The 14,139-nt window shown below is 50.7% G+C and overlaps 1 protein-coding gene across 5 annotated transcripts in view; it reads right to left on the reverse strand.

Moving 5' to 3' along the window:
- DSCAML1 (DS cell adhesion molecule like 1) overlaps nucleotides 1-14,139 on the reverse strand; it is a 339,853-nt gene that overhangs the window by 202,145 nt on the left and 123,569 nt on the right. The gene's annotated exons all lie outside the window — the stretch shown is intronic.

Below are 14,139 nucleotides of genomic sequence, written 5' to 3' on the forward strand. Positions count from 1 at the left end.
CAATGTGCACTGAACAGCGAATGAATTCCTTGGTCCCAAATTAGCTTCCAATCCACCTTTCTGGCTGGATCTCCCAGTCCACACTCCCCAGACCTGGGGGATTCTCACCTTTGCTCCCTCCACGCCCCCTGAGCCTGCGAAGTCCTCCCTCCTTCCGCCTTTCTGAAACACAGCCTTCCCTGGTGCAGCCTCTTGGGAAGCCTTTCTAGATGGTTCCTTAACGGAGCCCCTCTCTTGGTTCATCCCGTTCTTCCTTTGTTTGGCAAGACATCCTGGAAAGGGCGCTGGATAGGGGTTGACGCCTGGCCATGTTACTAACCAGCATCATCTGGGAACTTGCAGAAAGCACAGATCCCCAGGCCCACCCTGGGCCTTCTGAGTCTGCATCTCCAGGGTGGGGCCTGGGGACCTGTTTGTGAACACTCCCCGGGTGATTCTGAGGCACTGCCTGGTTTGGGAGTCCCTGGCCTAAAGAACTGAGAGCATGGATTGGCCTATTGTTGACAGCTTTTGCAGACTACAGATTTTAAGAGGACAGGGCACATGTCTTTTCTGCAGATTCACAGGGCCTACTTGTGGAATTCAGACGATGCTTAATAAAGGTTAGTTGAATGAATGAATAAATGAAGGCCGGAAGAGAAGCAGCTGTAGCTCTTTAGAAACCCGCCTCTCCAGCTTTTTCAGGACAATGAGGTAGGAGCCAGAAGAGATCACATGTAGCCTCGTGCAAAAGGGCTGCTGATGGTCGGAACACACACCTGAAGGACAGTCACAACACTGAGCTGTGAATTGGAGTGTGTGTCCTCGGAGCCTGTCTGAATCATCCTGGTTAAAGTGTGTGAGTGTGTGTGCGTGTGTGTGTGTGTGTGTGTGGTGGGGCTTGGGGTCCTGGGGGGATGGCTTGCTGGGATTATCAAGAATATCAGGAATGGCTGAGGGCTGCTCAGAATTAGGCAGCTCACCGCCCTACTTTCCATTCTAGCTGCGGGTGGAGACTTGAGCCCAAAGGGAACCACACAGTGCTCAGGGCTGACTGGGTTCTCAGAACAGCCCAGATGGGCCCGGGGAAGTCCAGGCAGCAAGGATTCCCCTAGGGACCTCCAGGGAGAGCACAGGAATGTCCTTTGAGTGACCTGGGAGGTGGGCGATGTGAGGGACTGGAGGTGGGCCCTGTGACCATGGGGCAAATAGAAATGGCCTGGCTTGTTCCCACAAACACAGGGCTCAGACTGAAGCCACATTTTGATGGACGCCTCAGTCCAGACTGCTTTGTTTTTACCGCCTGTCACAGCTGTGGCCTCTGTCCACAGCTGTTGGACAGTGTCCCACTGCCCCAGCCTCAGCCGTGGGGATGGGGCAAGGGAGACAGGTGGATGAGAAGAGCAGAGAGGCCACTCTGGCAGGGGCTGCTGTGATGGCACTTCCGCCCCATGCTCCAATGCTCACTGACACTCTGCTCACCTGTCTGAGCCCTGCATGGCAACTCTAGCAAAGTAAGAATAATTAGACCCTTAAAAATGTGTTGTCCTCCAGAGTTTCAAAGCACTTCCTTGACATTATCTGGTTTTGTAGTCACTGCATCCCTTCAAGGCAGAGGTTCTCATTCGCTCACACAGCCCGGAGAGATACCAGGGACGCTAATGCCTGCCCCACAGGATACTTGTGGGAACCATCCTCTATTATCCAGGAGCCCAGGCTCGCAGGGTGGCCCAGGCTCCCCTCTCTCTGTCTTCAGAGCCAGTGCTTCCTCTAAACCAGCAAGGCCTGATGCTTTCGGCCCTGGTTCTGCCCTGTGCCACCATCCTCAGCAGAGTTCTCAGACTACGAGGCTGAAAGCAAACCCTTGGACCAGTCTGCACTGATGCAGCAGCCGTGGGAGGCCTCTGGCTGGGGGCGTGGGGTCCTGGCTTTGAAACCGCTACTGGGCCTTGCAGAACCTTCTCCTTGTTGGAGACACAGTGTTGGTGGAAGTGTTTCAGGTGTGTTGCCTGTTCGAGTCCCCAGGTCTTCCTCTTGATTATCAGAGGTCACCTGAGCTGTGGAAAGGTGACTAGAGGCTGCGTGAGGTTATGCCAGTGGTGGGGAAGGCAGTTGTGCATTATCCCCTTGCACCAGAGAGGACCAGGAGATGGAGCAGGTAACAGTTGCCTGCTCCTCCAGAGTTTCTGTCCCACTGCTGCTGTGCCCTCCCCTCCTCATCTGTGACTGAGGGGGTGGCTGAGGAGGCCTATGGATTTCCCTTGAACTCCAATATGTTCCCGTTTAAAGGTAAGATGCTCACACTCAAGGCAGCCACAGCTCTAGTCTCACCCAGGGTGAGGAGAAGGAGTGGTGGTCCATGGAAGTCTGAACCCTACATGCTCAGCTTTAAAATCCCACGAGACTCTTGCATGTCCCTCCAGAAGCATCTGGATTAGCAGACAAAGGACTGGGACTAGTGATAAAACACTAAGTCACATTTATAACTGTGTGTGTGCTGAGGACCAGGAGAAGCAAGGTGCCCTCACATTACCAAGCCCTCAGCCACCACTGAATTCATTAACTGGCTAAACACAGTCTTTTCACAGGCACAGGTTGCTTGGGGCCAGTTTCTCTCTCCATGATGCTTCTGTCTCTTTCTCCATTTTCTCAGTGCAGTCTGTTTTTTCTTTCTCTCTTCAGTGCTAGCCTATTTCTGGGTTCTTCATAGTTCAATATTCCGCTCTGCTTAACTTTGGGGAAATGAGCTATGACCCTGGCATCTAAATGGTGATGGGAGAAGATGTGCATAAAATTGGTGCAGCCCACCTCCCCCCGACAACTACTTGGGACCACCAGCAAGCTCCCTGCTTTGCTGAGAAGGTTTGAGTTCCACAAACTATAAGCAGGGTTTTCCCACTCACTCAGGGGCCCCAGCCAGGCCTGTCTGGGAAAGAAGCGGCTAGCTCACACACAAAATCTATAATCCCAAAGTCACCATCAGCTACACATGAAGCCACAGTCACCTTTTTTGTGATATCCCACCCACCACTAAGTGGATCCAATATTCTGGTTCCAACACTTCAGAGGATCTCCTGTGGAGACCAGCACTGGTCTTTGGTCAAGCCTGATCCCAGGATGACTTCTGGAAGGCTGGACACCAGGCTGTCTAGAAGAGATTTCTACCCACTGTTTCCCCAACTCACTCACCCACGATCTAAAGCAGCCTGGTCTCATTTCATCTTCACCTCCCCATGCGTCCCCTAACTTGCTTGTAAGCTAGGTGAGGGCTTAAGAAAGCATCCATGTTGGCGAGGATGTGGAGAAATCAGAACTTTCATACGCTGCTGGTGGGAGCGTAAAATGGTGTAGCCACTTTGGAAAACAGTCTGGCAGTTCCTTGAATGGTTAAACGTAGAGTTACCACATGACCCAGCAATTCCACTCCTAGGCACATACCCAAGAAAAATGAAAACATATGCCCACACAGAAACTTACACATGAATGTTTACAGCAGCATTATTCATAACAGCCAAAAGATGGAAACAGCCCAAATGTCCATCAACTGATGAATGGATAAATAAAATGCAGTCTAGTCATACAAGGGAATATTATTCGGCCATAAAAAGGAACGAAGTACTGATGCATGCTACAGCGTGGATGAACCTTGAAAATATGATGCTAAGTGAAAGAGGCCGGAAACAAAAGACCACACATTACAGGATTCCACATACATAAAATGTCCCAAATAGGCAAACCTATAGAGATGGAAAGTAGATTATTGGTTGCTTAGGGCTGGGGGGAGTTTGGGGGGTTTTTAGGGGGTGTTATCTAAAGGGTAGGGGGTTTCTTTCTGAGGTGATGGAAATGTTCTAAGATTGCAGTGATGGCTGCTTATATCTGTGAATGTACTAAAACCCCTGAACTGTATGGTTTAAATGGGTGAATTGTGTGGTACGTGAATTACATCTCAATAGAGCTGTTATAAAAAATTGAAAAAGAAAAGATCAAACTGGAATTGGGAGATGTGTGCTGACAGTCTAGATACATCACCACTTTGCTCTGTGACACTGGAAGAGCCACTTGCCTCTCTGAGCCTGTTGGCCCATCCCTGAGAGAGGGAGAGATCAACGCCCGCCTCTGAGGAGCACTGGCAGGAATCAGGGTGGAAGGGACATTGGCAAATGCGATAGGAACAGACACGTTATTGAAATGGGCAAGATTTACTGTCATCACAGCCCTGGGAAGCTGCGGTGTCCTCGAGTTACGTGCTCCGAGTCCCGCAGAATGTTAAGTTGGAGGGTTCTTAGAGCTCAATCGGGAACACAGCTAGGACGGTCCTGTTCTCACCCCGGGACATGTGCCCTGGGCCTGCCACCATCCACAAAAGTTTGTCTGAGGCACAGAGGACACTGAAGTGATGGAGACATAGCAGGAAGAAATGGCAATGCTTTACTTAAAGTACCCTGGTGGGGCCACATCGAAAGGCATTTCTCCTCATCTCTACCCCAGGATGTAAAACACAGAATCAGATAAAACGATCTCCCAGAAACAGAAAACCCTCCTCCCATGATTCCCTCCAGCCCCAATGCCAGGTGTCCAGATGTTGCAGCAGCTGCCAGCACAGTCCCTCTTTCCAAACCCTAAGTGTATAGCTCCAGGCTGAGCCATGGCTGCGGGCCTTGCAACCCACCCCGGGCATGGCTCCAGTGCACACTCAGACCTGCAGTCCCGGCTGCCATCTTGACACCCTCATATTGGGGTCCATCTGCGGGGGGACCCACACCTGCAGGCACTGGGCTGGGGCCTGTGTGTTGTGGGGTCTGGGTGTGTCCAAGTTCATGACAGGTAGGTTCCATGTGCAGGCAGAGAGGGCTGGCTATTTCAGGGCTTTGAATTCTGGGGCAGCAGGATATAATAATGATAATAATCATACTACTAATAAAAACAATAATAATAAATAGCTTCCATTTTATTATAGGCACAGACTTTAGAGGTATTACGATTCAGTACTTTCAACAACCCTAAGAGGTACACATTATCATCTTCATTTTATAGATGAGGAAACTGAGGCTCAGAGAGGTTAAGTATCTTGCCCAAGGTCACATAGCTAGTACACAGAGGAGGTAGGATTCCAAACTAGGTCTGTCTGATGCAAAATCAGTGGAAAAGTACCATCCATACTCCAGCTCCTTCAAGCCTTCTACCAGGAGCCAGAAAAGCACTGCTCTGTAGAAGGCAATCTCAGTGACTGCTCCAGCGCCAGCCCCTGTGGGAGTTGGGTCCAGCCCCCAAACCACATTTATGTCAGGTGCCATGAGGGGACTTTGTTATCTCAGGCTGGAGATGCCAGGGAGAGGAGGCATATTTTGAAGCTTCCAGAAGGCAAGTCTGGTACAGGAGGAGGTCAGCCATGCACTGCCCCTCAATTCCCCGGGCCACAGCTGCTGAGACCGACTCACGCTCTCCCTGCCCCACGGGAAGTGGCTCCTTGTGTGTGCCGCTGGCGCCGAGCTGGCAGCATGCAGCATGCCTATGAAGGGTCCACCTACCATCTCAGAAGGTGGGACAAGGAGGGTGGCTGAGCACATTCTTCAGAACTGGGGTTCAGGGTCTGGAGTAAGCAGGACAAGATCCCAATCCTGGCTCCACCACTTAACAGTGTACGCGCTTTGATAAGAAACTTAGTTCTTCTGAGCCTCAATTTCATCAGCTGTAAAATGGGAAGATAATGCCCACCTCACTGAGATGTTTTGAGGACGAGGATGAGAAGGACAGTAAAGGCTTACGTAACATTTACTGTGTGTCAAGGACAACTATTTAAATATCTCTGTCTGTCTGCCTATCAATCAATTCAACCTTCCCAACTACCGAGTAAGATAGCTATTACTATTATTCTCCTTTTATAGATGAAAAAATTGAGGCTGAGAAGGGTTAAGAATTGTGCCCCAGGACACAAAACCAAGTTAGTGGGGGTGCGGGGATCTGAACCCTATGTCGTCTGACTATAGAGTCTGTGGTCGTAATCGCCACACCCTACAGCCTCCGTAGAACTCACAAGAAGGGTCTGGCAATGATGCCCAAGATCACGCGCAGTACAGTGCCTGCTGGGTGGTAGGGACACACCCATGGCAGCTGTGGTCCTCAAATGCCCCAGGCTACCCTGATAAACCAGAAGCTTACTAGGAGGTGCCAGTGTCATGCCACCTGGATCTAGCCATTGATAATTAAATGGAGAACTAGAAATGTACCTATTGCTCTAACAGAGGAAAAATAAAGAAGAGCTTAATTGTTGAATCACATAAGGGGTCTTCACACCAGCTACTGGAGGCTTGTGTCAGCTCCAAGATGGGTCTGTGTGGGCTGCAGGCACACATGAAGAAACAGCGCAGGCCAGCCAGCCCTACCAGGGCTCCCAGGCTTCACGGCAGCCAGTCCTTGCAGGCGATGCCCCTGCCCTGCCCTGCCCTGTCCATCAACATCCACATCTCACGTCAAGCGCTTTCCTTCCGGGTTCACAACAGCCCTTGGAATTTCCAAAGGGAACCTTGCTCTCTAGAACCTCAGGCCCACGCATAACTCAGTGGGCTCCTGAAAGAAGGAACAGAGGAAAACAAAGCAATCAGAGAAAGCCTCAAGAAGTCAGACAGAATCTTGGGACATAAGGGCATCGGAGTAAAAGGGAACAGACACACAAAGTCACAAGCTCCCGGGTCACCTTCCCTGGCCAGTAAACGAATGTGGCTTACTTTAAAATTTAGTACCAGGAAAAAGAGTGTCTCTCCCGCCACGTGTCCTTTTGTCAGACACCCATATGACAATCATATTTCCATTTTTGCCTTTTCTGCCAAAAAAGCTCAGAGCTGAATTTAATGCTCAATGACACAACCATCTAATCCTAGGTTCCTGGCAAAACTACCTCCTGTTCATCCCTTCCTTTCATCTATATGGGGTCTCCTTTCCTGACTTCACTTGTAACCATCAATGATCCCAGTTCTCCTTTTTGGAAGCTGGTAGGATACACATTACAGATGTAGATCACAGAAGGAGATTTTAGCATTAAGAGGGAGCTGGATTAGTGACCTTTTAAGACCCCTTTTTAACCCTGAGACTCAGGGAGTGTGATCAGTGAACCGTCTGCCATGCTCTTCCACAAAAAGCTGAGCTTCCTCACTGTCTCCTGGAAAAGGGTGTTCTGCCTCTGGAATGTCAAGGAGTGACTGACTCCGGTGCGTGCGCTGGCGCAGCACAATGAACACAAACCTGCTTCTTGCTGGCGTCACCTTACAGTGCTGGAGCTGGGCTTGGTCACAGGATGCCAGCTGGCACGGAGGCACAATGAGCTGAGTACTCGAGAACAATGACCTTTCCACAATGCAATGCCTGCTAATTGACAGCAAACGCTTAACAGGGACTGCGGAGTCACGAGGCTGTCTGTATAACAAGCCAGAGGGAACACAAGCCTCTTCTGGGACCCATGTTTAAGCATAAATAGGAGCCACCACGATGTCCCTTCAGCAGCCCTAGAGTCTTTGGAGCTTACGTTACATGTCCATCTGAGGCGCAGTATCAGATAGTCTTAGCTTGGGAGGTTTGCCAATACCACGTCCAGGTTATGGGGTGCCACCTCTATCCCGGGTTCTGATGCCAAAGAAAACTTTCCTGATCCACTTCTTCAGGATGATGAAGTTCAACTCCCTCATTTTACAGATCAGCAAACCGAAACCCAGCAAAGTTATGACTTGCCCAAAGTCACATTGCCCGTTTACTGGCAGAGAAAGAAGGAAAACCCATATCTTCAGAGTAAGATCTGAGATTGGCCGGGGTCTGACACTGGGCATTGGCAGAGTGTTGCCTTTATGAAGAAGGTATAGTTCCTGGCAGGGCTCATGCAAGGCTAGACCCCATCTAAGGGCCCAAGTCAACAGCTATTACTTGGACCAATGAAGGGTCACATCTCAGAAGAGAGGGACGTCAGCTGGAGTGAGCCCCCAGGCAATTCATTCCAGCCAGAAGAGGCAACTAACAGTTTAGGATTAGGATAAACACATTTTCAAGCAGCAAAGACTCTCCTTACGTCAACTGGATTGCGTAGCCATGAACTAACCCCATAAATGATAGTGGCAATGAAGCAACCTGCACCTTTTCCCCAGCATCCCAATGTTTAGATACGTGTGCTGTTTAAGCAAAAATTGGCTAACTGGGTGCTCCTGGGTCATCAGGCGAAGATGGGGCCTCCAGTTTCTCTAGTCGGTCTATCTGTCTCTACCTCTAGTCTGGGTGTCGTTCTGACTCCCAACCCTGCTCAGGTGATAGGTACCACTCACCTCCAGTCCTGGGCAAGTGTTGCTGCTGTTTCAGCGTTCCTTGAGGAGGAAGCAGTTGGGATTCAAGGTGAGCTTGGTTCAGTGCGGTCCTGCAGTAATGGGCTAGTATTTGAAAGCCTGTCTTTCCTTTGTGCCCCATTTACGTTTCCCAGCGCCCAGAGAAAAACATAACAGAAGAGGCTCTGGCAGTGACCATCACCACCAGCTCTTGGATGTTACTAGAGCGTTTTTTAGTTTATGGAGCATTTTCACACGTGTCTAATATAAACCTGACCACACACTACGAAGCCAACAATGACATTCTCATTAGCAATAGAAAACCAAGGCCACAAGAGGTTAAGGTGCTTGATCAAGGCACCTTAGTTGATGGAGAAGTCGGGACTAGAATCTGGTTTCCTGCCTCTTTAATGACATGAGACTGTCTTCCAGAACAGCTTGGATGAGCTAGCCCCTTGCCAAGACATTCTTACTGTTTAAGCACGGGCCCTTCTGAGCTCCAAAGGCACCATTTTGTGGAACACGTTAGCTTCCCAAAGCATCCCCTGGGGGAGGCGGCGGAGGCCACTGGGCTCAGCTCTGTGGGTGATTCAGGTCTGCTCTGGGTCAGCGTGTCTCAGCTTCCGAGCTCCCAGCACTCCATCTTCTGGCCCCTGCCCTTGTCCTTACCTCACCCAGAACCATTTCTCTCTTTTCCTATCATCCTTTCCTGTTTCTTGCCCTCTCTCTGTTTCTTCTCCCTGACACAGGCTGTAGGAAATGGTCCAACGACACAAGCAATGTCTCCCACTGCAGAGTCCAAGTCCCCTCCCAGGGCCGCAGTCCCACAGAAGGAGCTCAGAATTCAAAGCTCCAGGAAGGGGAGACTGAAACCATCAACAGCCTGCCCCTCCCCAGTCCCTCGGCTTTGGGAAGAAGCTGGTGTCATGCTTTAATGTTAAAGCACCATGAGGGGCCGGACCTGAACTGAAGGCCCGGGCCTGCCACAGTCCACGTGTCTTTGGACAAATGGCGTTCACCATCTGGGCCTCAATTTCTTCATCTGAAAAATGACAGGTTGCGTTCTGGAATCTCTAATTTCCTTCCCTGCTCTCGATTCTCTATGGGGACTTACTGGATAAGCAGCAAGAGCAGGCCTTAGTACAGATTCCAGCCTCTGAAATGACTTTGCCATAAAGGGAAGGCTGGAGCAGGGACTAATAGATTCATGGAAACTCTGGAGAGTCCAAAAAGGATTTTAATTAAAATGTAAATGTTGTAAACATTCAAACTCGCTCCACCCTGGGAGCCAGGGCTCAACTGCCGAGAGGGGTCAGGGCACCATTCGCCGTCATTAGCATTAACAGGTGCCCTGTGTATGTTGCCAATGCGAAATTCTATTAGGGAATCTCGTTCACAGGAGACACCCATGCGAGAGAAGATGGGGTGTCCTCTAGCGAGCTATAGCTAGATGGGATTTTGTGGCTTGATTTTGAGAAAGACCCCTTGCTCCAAATATCTTCCTATCCCATTATATACATTTATATATACGTTTCTTATATATACATTTTATATAAAATCCTATCACTGGGGGTTCCTTTGAGTGAGGGATTGTGCTTCTATTAGTAGGCAAATAGCACAGAAGAGGTCATGTGTTTCATTATCAGTCACTTCATAGCTGTGCGATCTTGGGCACCCGTCCTGTTCTTTCTTGGAAACAGTGACGAGTACGCCTGGGCCACTTCTCCAGGGAGGAGGGGTGCTCAGTGGCCCGGCCCCTCCACTTGCTTCCTTGGGCCCCAGAACCCTAAGCTGTGCTCAGTCTCCTCAGAGCTGATGATCCTGGGACTTGACCCCAATGACAGGAGGAAATCCAAGGTTGGGAGGCCCCTCACGGGACCACAGGGCCTGGCCACGAAACAGCAGAGCAGCCCGGGGGGTAGTCACGGCAATGAGAGGCCTTGCCCTGGGGCTTCTACCAATGGGAGGAGGAAAACGAGAATAAAACAGGTGCACCCGAACAGTGACTACCATCGCTGGCTGGGTTTTGCGTTCATTCTACTCACAGCAACTTTTGGTGATTGTCTAATTAGGGCTCATTACAAACATCAAGTTACGTTTTGCAAGGTCGTAACTACAGGGGAAGGCTACAATTATTATAATGAAGCCTCCCCAGGCCCAGGCTCTCACCCCTCCAATCAGTCCCAAATGCCACTGCTCAACTCACCTTCCTCACCCGCCACCTGGTCCTCCTAGGTCTCTTCTCCTGCATTCCTCCCCACGGCCGAGGTGACAGAGCACATCCAGGGCACTGTCCCCTCTGTGGCTTGTCTCTATCAAAGGGTACTTTTCTCCCTCTTTGTTTCCCTGCTAATGAGCGGCTTTCTCCTGGTGCTGCCTTGATGGAGGAGAAGCACTGAGGATGTCAGATGGTGACTAATAGAGTCGTAGAGGCTGGGTCTATGAAGCAGAGTGGCTGGATGTGGACCAGAGAGTTAGCACCATCCAGCATGGTCCAGGGTTGTGGCCTACCTGCTGGCTGAAGCCAGGCCAATGGTTCCTCGAAGGCCAGATATTGGTACTAACCCTGGGCCAGTGAGACCTCAGCACTGGGAGTGGGGAAGGCTTGGAGTGGCCTGGAGACACTTGTTTCTTGCCTTTCTCGGAGGTCCTTCCCCCACCAAAGGTCATCCTAAGGGCAACCAGCCTCCCTCCCATTAAGGCAACTTTCCAGGGCAAAGGCCAGTCCGCATCCAGGAAATGGGAAGAGGGTTTGTCCCAGGCCCTCCCTTCTGCTGGTCAACCTGCTTCTAGGAGTCAAGCCACTCTTTAAGGAAGACAGTCACATGCCCGAGTTCCCAGAGCAGGGAAACTAGAAAGGTGGGAGGTCTGGACAAACTCTTCCTTTCACGGAACTGGCAGTTTCTAGTCTGGAAAAGAGACTTCAAGGGAACATGACAGCCGGCTTCAAAATCTGAAGGGCTGTCATGTACAAGAGAGAACAGACTCGGCCCATGCGCCTGTACGCAGAATCGGGATCTGCAAGCCAGCCAGCCATGTACTTGGCCGCCTCCCGGAGCAGTGAGTTCATGGCTGACCCCTTGTTAAGGAAGCCACAGAAGAGGCTCTCCCTCTGGGTGGCAGATGGGCTCTGAGATCGCTTCCACCCTAAGACTCTGTCTGGGACTCCAGGCAACAGCCCTGGGCACGGCACCCTGCATACAGTAGATACTCAGTCAATGTTTTCAGACTGTCATGTGGATAATATTAAATTACACAGGGAAATCAGCTTTCCAGAGGGTGGCAGAGACCTTCTCCAGCAAACCTCTTTCCAACCAAATGTAACGAATGTAGCTCCTATCAGGGGTTATCAAAATTCACATGAATAAGAGTCACCCAGGGTGCTTATTTAAAGTGCAGATTCTTGGGCTCCACCCCAAATTTGGATTCAGTAGGCCTGGAAATCTGCATTTTAAAATAAGCTCCCCAGATGATTCCTATGCCTGGGATTGCCAGACCGCACAATAAGAAATGTAGATCTTCAATAAAAAGCCACAGGTTCTTCTGGTTCTCTGACACCAGCCCCATCACAGCAGCCACTGCCTTTGACTTTCCACATCCATTTGCCCCTCGGGAAACTGTGAGGCCCAAAGCAGCTGGCAGAAGACGCAGGCATCTTTCAGCATAAGACCCATGCTCAAACGATTTGATGCCACCAAAAAGCTGGCCTCTGATACTCTTGCCACATCACAGACTCAGTCCTGAGAGCTTGCCCACCTCCTTGATGCTCTGGTCTTGCAGCTTACCTTCCCATTAATGGCTCCACCTGGCCCTCCTACCTGGGTTCAGTCTTTGGCTCCCACCTTTACCGTGATCTGGGCTCTGCTTCTGGCTGCACTGCTTCTGGCTACGCGGCTGGTCTCCCAGGACCCTACACCTTGGGGCCGCCCCTCCAGTCAGCTCCTCTGCCTTTTTGCTCCAGTCCTACAAGCAAGACCCCACCAGCCTGTGTCTGGGAGGTCTCCCATTTGCTGGGATGAGAAGAAAAGATGAAGGGGCTAGCATCTTATTCCAACTCTCCTTTTCCAGGCAGCTCTCCCCACTCATGGTGCCTCCTGCTCCTCGCCCACCCCCGTCAGAATGAACACACCTCGGCCTCTTCCAGGAGGTTCTCTCTCTTTCAGTCCTCAAATCACTGCCAAGCGCCCGCCCGGCCAGGCTCTCCCCTCCCCTCTGCCCTTTCCCTTCAGGGATTGATTTGTTTAGTTTCAACAGTTTAATCTTCCCCTTCCCTTGGAGCAGAGCTGTTTTCCTCTGATCCCTGGTGGGAGGCGTTCTGCATCGCACTGAATAAAGGGGGGCTGGGGGGAGGAAGGTAAAAGGAAAAAAAAAAAAGGAGGAAAACATACCTCCTGGCAAAACCCAGAGCACCACTTTCACAACATCTTTCCCCGCTACATTATTTATAGCGTGACTGAAACATTTATTCCTCCCCTGCTCTTCCAAAGAGCACTGGTGTTTCCACTGAGCTGTAACAAGTACAGCGAGGCCGTGCACAGCGCGAACACCGAACATTTGATACACAACAGTGCACCCTGGAAAATGCTGTGGCTCACGGCAGCCGGGAGGAGACCGCAGGACAGATGAGCAGGGCCTGAGAGGAGAGAGGGCGTAGCTCCAGGAGGTAAGGAGAGAGGATGCAAGGGACGGATGGAGCCTCAGGCTATGCGGAGGAATGGTGGGTTCTCTGGGCAAACAGCTAGACATCAAGCCAGGCTTGCAGGGAACCGAGGCCTGGGCCCACGAGGGGCTGTGGCAGGCCAGTAGCCAAATCTACAACAATGATGCTCAAGGAAGCACTGGCTGGTGATGGGCTTTATGAGAAGATATTTTAATTTATTCCACAATTTATGTAAATAAGTACATTTATTAACTAGTGTGGTAGGAAAGGTATGGACTTTGGATTCATACAAATCTATGTCCCTCATGACACCTCCCTGCTGTGTGACTTGGAGCGAGTCACATAATCTCCCTGAGGCTCATTTTCCCTTTCTGCAGAAATAGGGATACCCACACCCACCTCGCCTTGCTGTTTCGGAGACTTAAGGTCGTAGGTAAAAAGTATCTAGCACTTTGAGCGAATTTCACTTCAATTAAAAAAACAAAGTACCTAGCACCATGTCTAGCCTCTAACGGATATTTCATAAGGAGAGCTCAACACATTTTCAGCTGGCAAGCATGATGGGTGCTCCAAGGTCTCGCAGAGCCGTTTCCCGATGGCCTGGTGAACTTGCTAACGAGAACACACAGTGCAGTAAGGCCTCCAGCCCTCTTTGAAAGAATAAGCACACGGAACCATGACAGCAGAGTTCCCCATCCCGGTCCATCCTGGCTTCGCCTTCGCCGAGCCAGCCGCTCCCCCGTCCCTTCCTGGCTGTAGGTCTGCTCTACACCTTCAGAACCCTGTCTACCAACAGCTGCTGCGGACTGCCGAGGGACCCCGGGACCCCCAGCCTGGCCCCCTTTTCTGCCTTTGCTGTCGTCCCTCTCACCTGCAGGAGACGCTGCTTCCCACCCCTTTGTTTTCCAGTGCGTCTTCCTGTCCAGCAGCCACCCTGTACGCAAACACATTAAAGTCGTCTTTGTTTTTATAATTCCTTTACTGGAGCAGAAGGGATATGGGATCTAGTGCCAGAAGGTCTGCCACTCAGTGGGTGTCTGACATCGGAGCAAGTAAGCTAACACTCTGAGAAGGTCACAACCAAAGACCCTCAGCATTTATTAGGTGCTGAGGGTTTGATACACGTCATTCATTTATTCCTGCAACAACCCTAGGAGGTGGAGATTATTGTCCTATTTTCTTTCTTTTTTCACTTAT

The sequence above is a fragment of the Equus caballus genome, chromosome 7, assembly GCF_041296265.1.
Source record: "Equus caballus isolate H_3958 breed thoroughbred chromosome 7, TB-T2T, whole genome shotgun sequence".
Taxonomy (NCBI): Eukaryota; Metazoa; Chordata; class Mammalia; order Perissodactyla; family Equidae; genus Equus; species Equus caballus.